Genomic DNA, 9,903 nt, shown 5'->3' with positions numbered 1-9,903 from the left:
GGCTGGAGAGGTGGCTCAGTGGTTAGGAACACTGGCTGCTCTTCTGGAGAACCTGAGTTCTGTCCCCAACATTCATGTGGTGACCCACAACCCTCTGTAACTCCAGTTCCAGGGGCTCCACTACTCTCTGGCCTCTACTAGCATCAGGCAAAAACACATGTACACATAAAAATAAATAAATAAAATAAGGAAAAAACCTATTCACCTCATAGTAACCAGGAAACAGAGAAATAGGAGAGGGCCAGGGTCCCAGAATCCCTTCTGATGACACACCTCAGTAACCTAACTTCCTTACATTAAGCTCCACCCCCCCAAAGGTTTTTCCAAGTCCCAGTAGTGTCACAGGCTTGGGACCAAGCCTTCATCACATAGGCCTTTAGGGGAATGTTCAAGAGTCAATTGATGGTGCTATGCATGTAGAACTGACTAAAAAGGCAAGTTTTATATTCTGTGTATTTAGCATAGACATGCAAAAGTACAGAGAAGTCCCTGTACATCTTTCACCCAACCCCTCAAATAAATACAAATACAAATACAAATACAAAACTATAGCGTGCTATGCAAATCAGGAAAAGATGTTGCTGTAGTCCACAGCTCACTCTGACCTAGCCAGTCTTACACGTACACACTCCGTGTACACATCACATTCCTCTCTATGAATGCTCGGTTGTCTGAGACTTTATCACCTGTTTAGCAGTGGGTGACCACACTCAAGATCCACAGCTGTTGGGACCATCACAGCGCCAGCTGCCCATAGCCACACCCAGCCCCTCTCTACAATCCCTAATTGCTAAGAGGATTCTCATTCTTTATCTCCAGATGAATTTGAGCATTTTAAAAATATAACAGAACAAGGCCATAAAGTATGTGGCTTTTTGAGACTGGCTTTCCTTGTTCAACAGAATTGCCAAGTTGCTGAATATAATAAGTATATGTCAATATTTTGTCTTTTTTTATTGTTAAATTGTATTCGATGAGATGGATGCAAATTTTTAATTAGATTATTATGTCCAAAATTAGCTTCAAAATTTAATTTTCTGCCCACATTAATGCCACTGGTAAAGAAACTTGATTCCACATGGCCACTGCAGGAGTGACTGTCCCAGAGAGTCACCGGCGCGTCCTGACTCCCACCCACACAACCTTTGCCTGTGCCTCTGGTTGTTTCCCTGAAGAAAAGAGTGCCAAGGGGCAAGCAGTCCTCACTGTAGACTTTCACCTGTGAGGATCCCACGGACAGGCAGCGCAATAGGATGGGAACCTGTTTAGGCAACGGTTTCTACTATCCTGAAACCCCACGTCACCCCCAGTACTCAGTGTAGAGCAACTGCCTGGCATGCACAGTACAGGCCTGGGGATCAGTCCCCAGCATTTGTGTTTGGAACAAGACACTTTCTAATTCTCAGAACTGGGTTTATATATTTCCACCACACATTACAGTACGAGTCTCATTGTGCTGGGACTTAGCTGTGTCCCTTTCTGTGCCCAGCACCCAGTGAACTCTGTTGCAGGGGGTGGTGGTATTGAAGCAGGCAGGACAGAAGGGGGCAGGGCTTAGAAAGATGAGTAAATCCAGGCAGCAAGACTTCCTATCAATTAAAAGCCTGTTCCCTCCCTCATGGACAGCTGGAGCCTAGAGTCCTCCGGACAGGAGCAATGCAGCCTTTCCCTCCTGCTCCTCACTACCACCCTGCACAGCTCCCCCCGCAGACCCAGAGAACCCCATGTTCTGAGTAGTGTGGGGTTTCTGGTTTCTTACTGCAAAGCAGGTGGCAGGATAGGTGAAAAGGACAGGCTGGGTCAGGGCAGGGACAGAGGTGGAGAGAGGTAGCTCAGAGGACCCTCAGCCACCTAGAAATGCAACAGCAGAAGGAAGGCCCCATGGGCCATGGTGGTGCACGCCTGCCATCCCAGCATGAAAGGCGCTGAGACAACAGGATTGAAACTATGAAGTAAATAGCTAGATCCTGTCTATACAAGAGAGAGGAGGGAGGGAGGGAGGGAGGGCTACAGAGACAGAGATTGAACACTCCACATACCATAGTACACACCTGTAATCTCAGCTCTTGGGAAGCAGAAGTCGGAGGATCATGATAAGTTCCAGACCAGCCTAGGCTGTAGAGTAAAATTCTGTCTCAATAATAACAATAATAATAATAATTTAATTAAAATTACCCTCCCCCCAATCAGAGCAGGGGCTGGAGAGATGGCTCGTCAGTTAAGAAGTTGTGGTGATTGTCAGGAAGACCTGAGTTCCATTCCCAGCACTGGGGAGCTTACAACAACTTGTAACTCCAGCTCCAGGGGTCTGATAGCCTCTTCTGAACTCTGTGGGTACCTGCACTTACATGTGCACGTAGACAGACACATAAACACACAATTAAAAATAAACATTTTGGGGCTGGAGCGGTTAAGAGCACTGACTGCTCTTCCGAAGGTCCTGAGTTCAAATCCCAGCAACCACATGGTGGCTCTCTGCCATCTATAATGGGATCTGATGCCCTCTTCTGGTGTGTCTGAAGACTGTTACAGCGTACTTACATATAATAAATTAATTAATAAAATAAATAAACATTTTAAAATGGTAGAGCAGCAAGCATTGTGACACGTGCCTTTAATCCCAGAACTTGGGAGGCAGAGGTCGGCAGGTCTCTGAATTCAAGGCCAGCCAGGTCTACATAGTGAGTTCTAGAACAGGCAGGGGTGTATAGAGACCCTGTCTCAAACCAAACCAAACAAGAAAACTGCAGGGGTTCTTGGGACCTTTCCTTCCATCCTCCACCATACATTAGCTTCCCAGCTTGTGACTGGGCCATGGGCAGCTCGAGAAACTTGTGTTTCTAGTCAATAGATGGGGGCTCATAGGGTAGATGTATAGGTGGGTCCATAGGATATATACGGTGTTAGTACCAACGATGTCTCCATACCTATGTGGCACCTTCCAGGTGTCCTTCATGAAGCTTTGGTGGAGCAGCAGACAATATGGCAATGGAGCAAAAGACCTCTGGCACCAGTAAGGGCTGTCATTGTCCCATTGAGATTTTGAAGATTGCATCCTGGCCGAATTGTCAACCTAAAGTTTGGTGTATTTGGCAAGAAGTCCTTTCTACAGATCTAGCTTTTCTTCAACACATTTAATACCCCTTGGCCACTATCTTGTAGACAAAATATTCCATGCTTCTGTGTGTGTGTGTATGTGTGTGGGTATATGTATGTGGCACGGGTTGGGTGTGGGTGTGGATCCATGATGCAGGTATGTGTGGAGCCAGAGGCCAATGTTGGGTATTTTACTCTGATACTCTCCAACTTCTTTTGGGGGACAGGGTCTCTAACTAAACCCGAAGCTCACTGATTTGACAAGACTGTCACATGAGCTTCAGGGACCCTCCCGTTTTCACCTCCTCAGAGCTGGGTGGTTCCATGCCTGGCTGTTTATGTGGATGCTGGAGGATCTAACTCAGGTTCTCAGGCTTGCTAGGTGAGCACTGCCTGAGCCATGGTCCCAGGCCCCTGGGGCCTTTGTACTTCTTATTTTTTAAAAAAAATCACAGAGCTCTTAGTCTCCAAGGCAGGTTCCAGCAAACCCAGTGCTGGTCAGAAAACCAGAATCAGCAGGATGTTACCTGCAGAGTCAATTTTTATCCAGAACAGGGCTTTGCCTGTATTAACTCGTCTCCAGTGGAATGAAATACGAGCACTGCATACTTTGATGTGAAGAGGTTGGCTGTCCAGAAGGTTGAAGCCAGAAGCCCATGGAAAGTCTATTTCTAAATACTTATCAACTCTTTCCTGGTGGGTGACAGATCTGACAACCCACTTGGAATGTGTCACGACTGTCCCTGACTCGGCAGGACGTGACCCTCTTCTCATCTTTCAAAGTTTCAGGGGCACCATTTGGCAGTGGCTTCTCCAACCGCCCGCTACTCTCCAGCTAGGGAAGGGACCAGTGGGACTGAACAAACACTTGTGACGGGAGGGAGCCTGAGCTCCTAGGGACTGGCACAAGCCCAGGATGGCCACCAGTGTGAGTGCCAGGAAAAGCTAACTGAGATAAGGCCGGAGACTAGATAAGGACAGTCTGTACAGAACGTGAGCCCTGGCGCACCGCTGCCCTTCCTCCTGACACGCAGAGCAAAGAATCCTGTGCTTGGGTCTTGGTTTCAGAAAAGCTGCCTGCCTTCGTGCAACGTCACAGCTGTAGTTCGTCTCCAGGACAAGGTGGGCACTGAGAGGAAAAGGAAGTGGTGGACAGGGGGAGAGGGTACCAGAGTGACAGAAGCTGACATGTCACACCACACCAGGACTGAGTCCCCTCCTCCATTCCTCAGTGGCTGAGGAGGTTCCAACCTGCCTTGCCGTCCCCACCTCCCAATACCTTGCCTCTGTGAGTGGCTGCACTCTCCCCTGGAACAGAGAGTCCTCTGTGGTGAGCTAAATGGCCAATGGACTTTGTACAAGATCCAGGCTGCATATGTGGGATGGAGAGGGAGGTCAAGATAGGGAAGGGGGAATCATACTGTTCCAGGTTCCCTCTCCTGCGTTTGGACCCTGACCTCTGGGGACAAAAGGGGGGGGGGGAGGGGGCAAGTTTTGAAAATGGAATGACATCCAATCCTGTCTGTAGACTTGGGCCAGTCCTGACCTCGCCTAGACATTTCTCTTCCATGGCCATGCCTACAGCAAAAGCTACAATGTCCCTGTCAGGCAGATGCTATTCAAGGGCTGAAACACATACACACACACACACACACACACACAGAGTCCATTTGCCCAGTAGGGTTGAGCAGGAGAAAGAATTTTGCTTATTTAGTCCAGACGGTCCAGGGCAAACAAAACAACTGGGTACCCCAGCAGAAAATGAACCCCAGAGGATGAATGAGATGTGTCGATGACAGCAGGTGAGAAAGAGAACTGCCTTCCAGAAGCCTGGAGACCCGTGCTGCATTCAGCTCTCTTCTTGACCACACTGGGTGCCTGTGATGGTGTGTGTGTGTGTGTGTGTCCGCTATTTGCTTCAGTGACTCTCATTCTGTCAGGGTTCTGGGACCTGTCTTTCAGGCTCTGGGAGGTGAAGGTCAGCTAAGGACAGGCTGATTAGCTTGCCCTGTGGGGCCTTTCTCTTGGTGACACAGCCTCTGGCTCAGAACAAAGGCCCCTCATTAGGCGGAGATGCACATCTTTGACCACGAGAGTGCTGCCACCTGCTGTCCGCATGGTTGTGCTCCTTCCTGGAGTCCTGCACAGTCTGCCTTGCCCCTCCCCCCCATCCCATTACAATGGGACCCTTGAGAGGTACAAGGAAGAGCCCTGGAAGGCTGACAATCTGGGGCCAGAACACAGCTTGTCAAGGCCTTGGGGTCCCAGAATTCGGACCCAGACTGGCCCTCTTCTCGACTGTGAAGTCTCTGGGCCCGGATCCACCAGAGCCTGCTACACCACTGCCAATTATTACGTATAAAGGATTTTTACAGGTTGCGGTGTCAGCTTGAAATGGGTCTCAGCAGCAGTATTTACATGATGGAAACTGGCAAATGCCCCAAGTCAGAGCTTTCCCCAACTCCCAAACCACTCCAGCTCATTCGTCAAACACTGCAAGAAGCCCTGTCAACCTTCCAACAGGCTGAAGCCTGGGAGGCTGGGTGGTAGAAGGGCCTGCATGCACAAGGCCCTCAGCTGACCCCAGGACAAGATGGAAAATGGCACCCCTGTTGGCAGGGGTGATCTTAGACAACCGCCAAGTGTGGGACTCCTATCATAGGAAATGCAGAGATCCATCCTGATAGGAGAGCGGCAACATCCATCCTGATAAGAGGGAGCTCACAAGGAAGGAACTGCTCCAGGGTCCTTAAGAATCAACTCCTGTGGAGTTGAGGGCTGTGGAACAGGGGGAACTGGTGTGGGAAGCCGCCCCCACATTCGCCGTTACAAGATGGCGCTGACAGCTGTGTTCTAAGTGGTAAACAAATAATCTGCGCATGTGCCAAAGGTAGTTCTCCACCCCATGTGCTCTGCCTTCCCCGTGACTACAACTCGGCCATGGGCTGCAGCCAATCAGGGAGTGATACGTCCTAGGCGAAGGATAACTCTCCTTAAGAGGGAGGGGGTTTCGCTTTCGCTTTGGGGCTTTGGGGCTTGGGGCTTGCTTTCTTGCTCCTAAAGATGTAAACAATAGAGCTCTTGCTCTGCGCTCTGGCGCTCTGGCGCTCTGGCGCTCTGGCTCCTAAAGATGTAAGCAATGGGAGGCTTGCACTCTTGCTCCTGAAGATGTAAGCAATAAAGTTTTGCCGCAGAAGATTCTGGTTTGTTGTGTTCTTCCTGGCCGGTCGTGAGAACGCGTGTAAGAAACTGGAGTGACAATTCTCCCGCATACTAACTGCCACTGGGCAGATGGCCTCACCCTTCCAGCTCCCAGGTCCCCCACCTTGTGTGCTCGCAGCCAAGTGATGCATTGAAGGGCTAAGACATCATTACCAGGCCCGAAGCAAGCACTTAGAACCTGTTAGATGTTCTCACTCATTGACTGGAGCCTCAGAAGCTCTGTAAACAGAGCCTGCCAACTCCCTCCAAAAACCAGTGTCATGCCTGGTGTAGTGGCACATGCCTTTAATCCCAGCACTGCAGAGGCAGAAAGAACTCAGAGTTTGAGGTCAGACTGGTCTACATAGCAAGTTCCAGAACAGACAAGACTATGCTGCGAGACCCTGTCTCTAAACAATGACAAAAATAAAGATCAAGCCAGTTGCCACCTGTAAATGTTTGCCCTGGCCCCACACTTGGCTGTTCTTTCTGTAGCCATCATCCTCCATTCCCTCAGTCGGGACTTGGAACAAGGCATCCTTCAGGGCACAGGGATCACACGCTATGCCGCATCGTGAATTGAAAAACCATTAAGGAGCTAAACAGTACAAACCTCAGAGGCAACCCGAAAGATTTTCTGTATAGAGGCCATTAGTCACTTACAAGGTCCAGCTCACAAAAGGCAGTGCACACATCCAATTTCAACTTCAAGAACCAGTGTCCCTACTTTTGATTAGAGATGGGGAGCCTCACTGTGAAGTCCAAGCTGACCTTGAACTCACAGTGTTCCTACCTTGATTACAGGTGTGTACAATACCCAGCTTTGCCTTAGATTCTATTGCCCCCAGTTGGAAGAGCAATTACATCAGGTAGGACCAGATTGCCTAGGATCCAGGGAAACAGAGAGGAGTGTCCATCCAGGAGGATGAGCCAAGGGGACATAAAGGTCATGAGCTCTCCTACAAGAGAGGACGACTTTGTTGTGCACTGAAGAACTGGAGAACTGTCTATAGGCCACAGTGGCCTCGAGTCTGTAAATCTCCCGCCTCCAAGACTCTGCACTCACACCTCAGTGTTTGGATGAGTGACTGGAACTTTAGGGAGCTGAGACCTGTGGAAGATGATGTCTTGTGGACACAAACGTTTCTCTTCTGAGACAGTTTGGATGAGTGTCTGTCCCCATTTCTCTGTGCTTTGTTACAGAGACTTAAGACTGGATGAATTTGGTGCCAGAGAGAGAAGACTGAAGCATGAACAGCATCGACAGTTATTTCTCGCCCATGTCAATAAAGTCAGGAGCTCAACAGGGTGGACCAGACGTAGGAAAGCTTCCTTCACTGTGAACCAGCATTCTATGGCTCCCTCATTCCAGGCACGAAGTTTTACCTCATGGTTCAAGATAGCTATGGAGCTCCAGCCATCGGAGTCTGCCTTCTAGTCTATGGAAATACTCGTTTCTAGACATCAGGTCATGGCCATATGTAGCTATGTGTCTTCATGTAGGTATAAGAAATACAAGTAGGATGCATATGCCTGGCTAAGATTTAAGGGTTCTCTTAGAGAGTAAAGCAGACAGGAGGAGGTCAGTTCCTCTAAGCCAGCTCACAACTCCCTCAGGAACCTCTGCACAACAGTGTCCCACCCCAAAGCAGGATAAACCATTCACCAAGCCTAATGTGGGAAGGCTTCTAGGTCCCAACTGCAGCATCTTCCCTGCCTTGGGCTGACCACTCTGCTGCCCCTTCCTTCTAATTCTTGCCACCATCCATGATTGGCAAAATACTGTGGTAAACAACTTAATATTCAGAAGTTAACGTTCAGGTGTGAGCAGCTGACCTGTTGCTTTGCTCTGTGGTAAGGCTTGGTAGAGGAAAACTACTTACTTCAGAAGTGCCAGGAAGAAATGCACAGAGAACCAACCAGAGGAAGAGGGAGGGAGACAGAAGAAGGGTTGTGTGGGGAAGGTAGAGAACAAGAGAGGAAAATGAGAGGGGAGAGAGACTGGGGTAGAGGAGCCCAAGGGTTCATTGAGGGAAATGCTATACTTTACAAAGGCTCACCCCCAGAGACCCACTCCCTCCAAATGGGTCCCACCTCCCAACAGTCTATTTAGCTATGACTCATCAAGAGATTAATTAACTAATTGATAAGATTGTACCCGAAAGATCTGATTACTTCATGGTATTGCTACAAGCTAGGGATTAAGCCTCCAATCCATTATCCTGTTTTAAGGATTTATTGTGTGTGTGTGTGTGTGTGTGTGTGTGTTTATATGTGCGTGCCTACAAATACCCAGTAAGGCAAGAAAATGGCATGGGATACCCTGGAGCTGGGATTCAGGTGTCTGTGAGAGGCCTAATATTCGTGCTGAGAACTAAACTTAGGTCATCTGCGAGAGCAGTACTTGTTCTTAACAACTGAGACCACTGTCCTAATACACACACATGCCATTTTGAGTGGCCCTTTCATATCCAAATTAAATGGTCTCTCCACTGAACATGATGGCCCCTTAGCCTCATGGACTAGAGGCCTGGATTTTCTGTAGTGCTGTCCCCTGGATTTTTCCCACTTCACACATGATGTACATTACTCTCCCAGGACCCGGCTCCCATCACTATGCGGCTCTGGTGGAGACTGCCAGTTCATGCCCCCAAGTCCAAGGTCCTGGAATCCTGGAGACACTGACTCTGCCTCTGCCCAAGGTTCATAGCTCAGCTCAGCTCCACTTGAAGCTCGGCCAAAGGAACACTTGTTCTTACCAGTGGCTTTCACTGCATCTCTACTCTGTGCCTCTGCCCTGGGCTCGGCACATTCTCTTCCTTTGGCAAAAACTCCGAAGAAGTCTACCCACCTCACAAGGCTCAGCAGCAAAGCTTCCTCCTCCCGGAAGCTGCATTTTGTTTTTCTTGGGGCGGGATGGTAAGAACTTCTTTGTTCCCCACGAGGAGAAGGCAAGCTTCCCCAGAGCAGGCTGCACCGGCTTATCCGCAGCATCTGTAATAGCACTGTTAGCGCCAGCCTCCTCGGGGGCTCAGAGAACATCTGAAGAACAGAGTGCAGAGTGAAGCCAGGGCGCCATAGGAAAAAACCAGAAACAAATGTCAAACAGCCTTGAATTGTGCATGGCTCGTGGATGATCTGCTGGGTATGCTGGAACTCATAAAGTTGGCTAGGCTGTTTACAGCTTGTGGGAACAAGCATTTGAGCTCCTTTTGAATATACAAATGTAGGGTCTGCCAACAGGAGTCCCTCCTGGGCTTGTGTTTGGGGGAGATGGGAAGCTGAGAGGTATGGAGTTGGTACTGATAAAGATTGCTGTCTTCTCTCAGGACTTACTTTTTAAATCTTGTTTTCCTTTTTGAAAGAACCAGGTTGGGATTATAGCTCAGTTAATAACATACTCGACTTACATAAGTGTAGCCTTGGGTTCAATCTCCAGCAGCACGTACGCAAGGTGGCATGTGCCTGTAATCCTAGAACGTAGGAGATGGAGTCTGGAAGGTCAGAAATTTAATATCATGCTTGATTACTTACTGAGTGAGCCAAAGGCCAGCCTTGGGCTACACAAGATGCTGTCTTGAAACAGAGAGAAAAGAAGGAAGGAGG

General features: G+C 49.0%; 1 long non-coding RNA gene across 1 annotated transcript; it reads left to right on the top strand.

Moving 5' to 3' along the window:
• The first annotated feature begins 3,708 nt into the window (after window positions 1-3,708).
• Gm40109 lies at window positions 3,709-9,628 on the top strand. The gene is made up of 2 exons (XR_867517.1): window positions 3,709-4,218; window positions 8,896-9,628. It is a non-coding gene; the product is annotated as a predicted gene, 40109 (long non-coding RNA).
• Window positions 9,629-9,903: the final 275 nt, after the last annotated feature.

This window comes from Mus musculus, chromosome 3 (genome assembly GCF_000001635.26).
Source record: "Mus musculus strain C57BL/6J chromosome 3, GRCm38.p6 C57BL/6J".
Classification (NCBI taxonomy): Eukaryota; Metazoa; Chordata; class Mammalia; order Rodentia; family Muridae; genus Mus; species Mus musculus.
The sequence above is the reverse complement of the archived record's forward strand: the minus strand, read 5'-3'. Positions and strand labels throughout refer to the sequence as shown.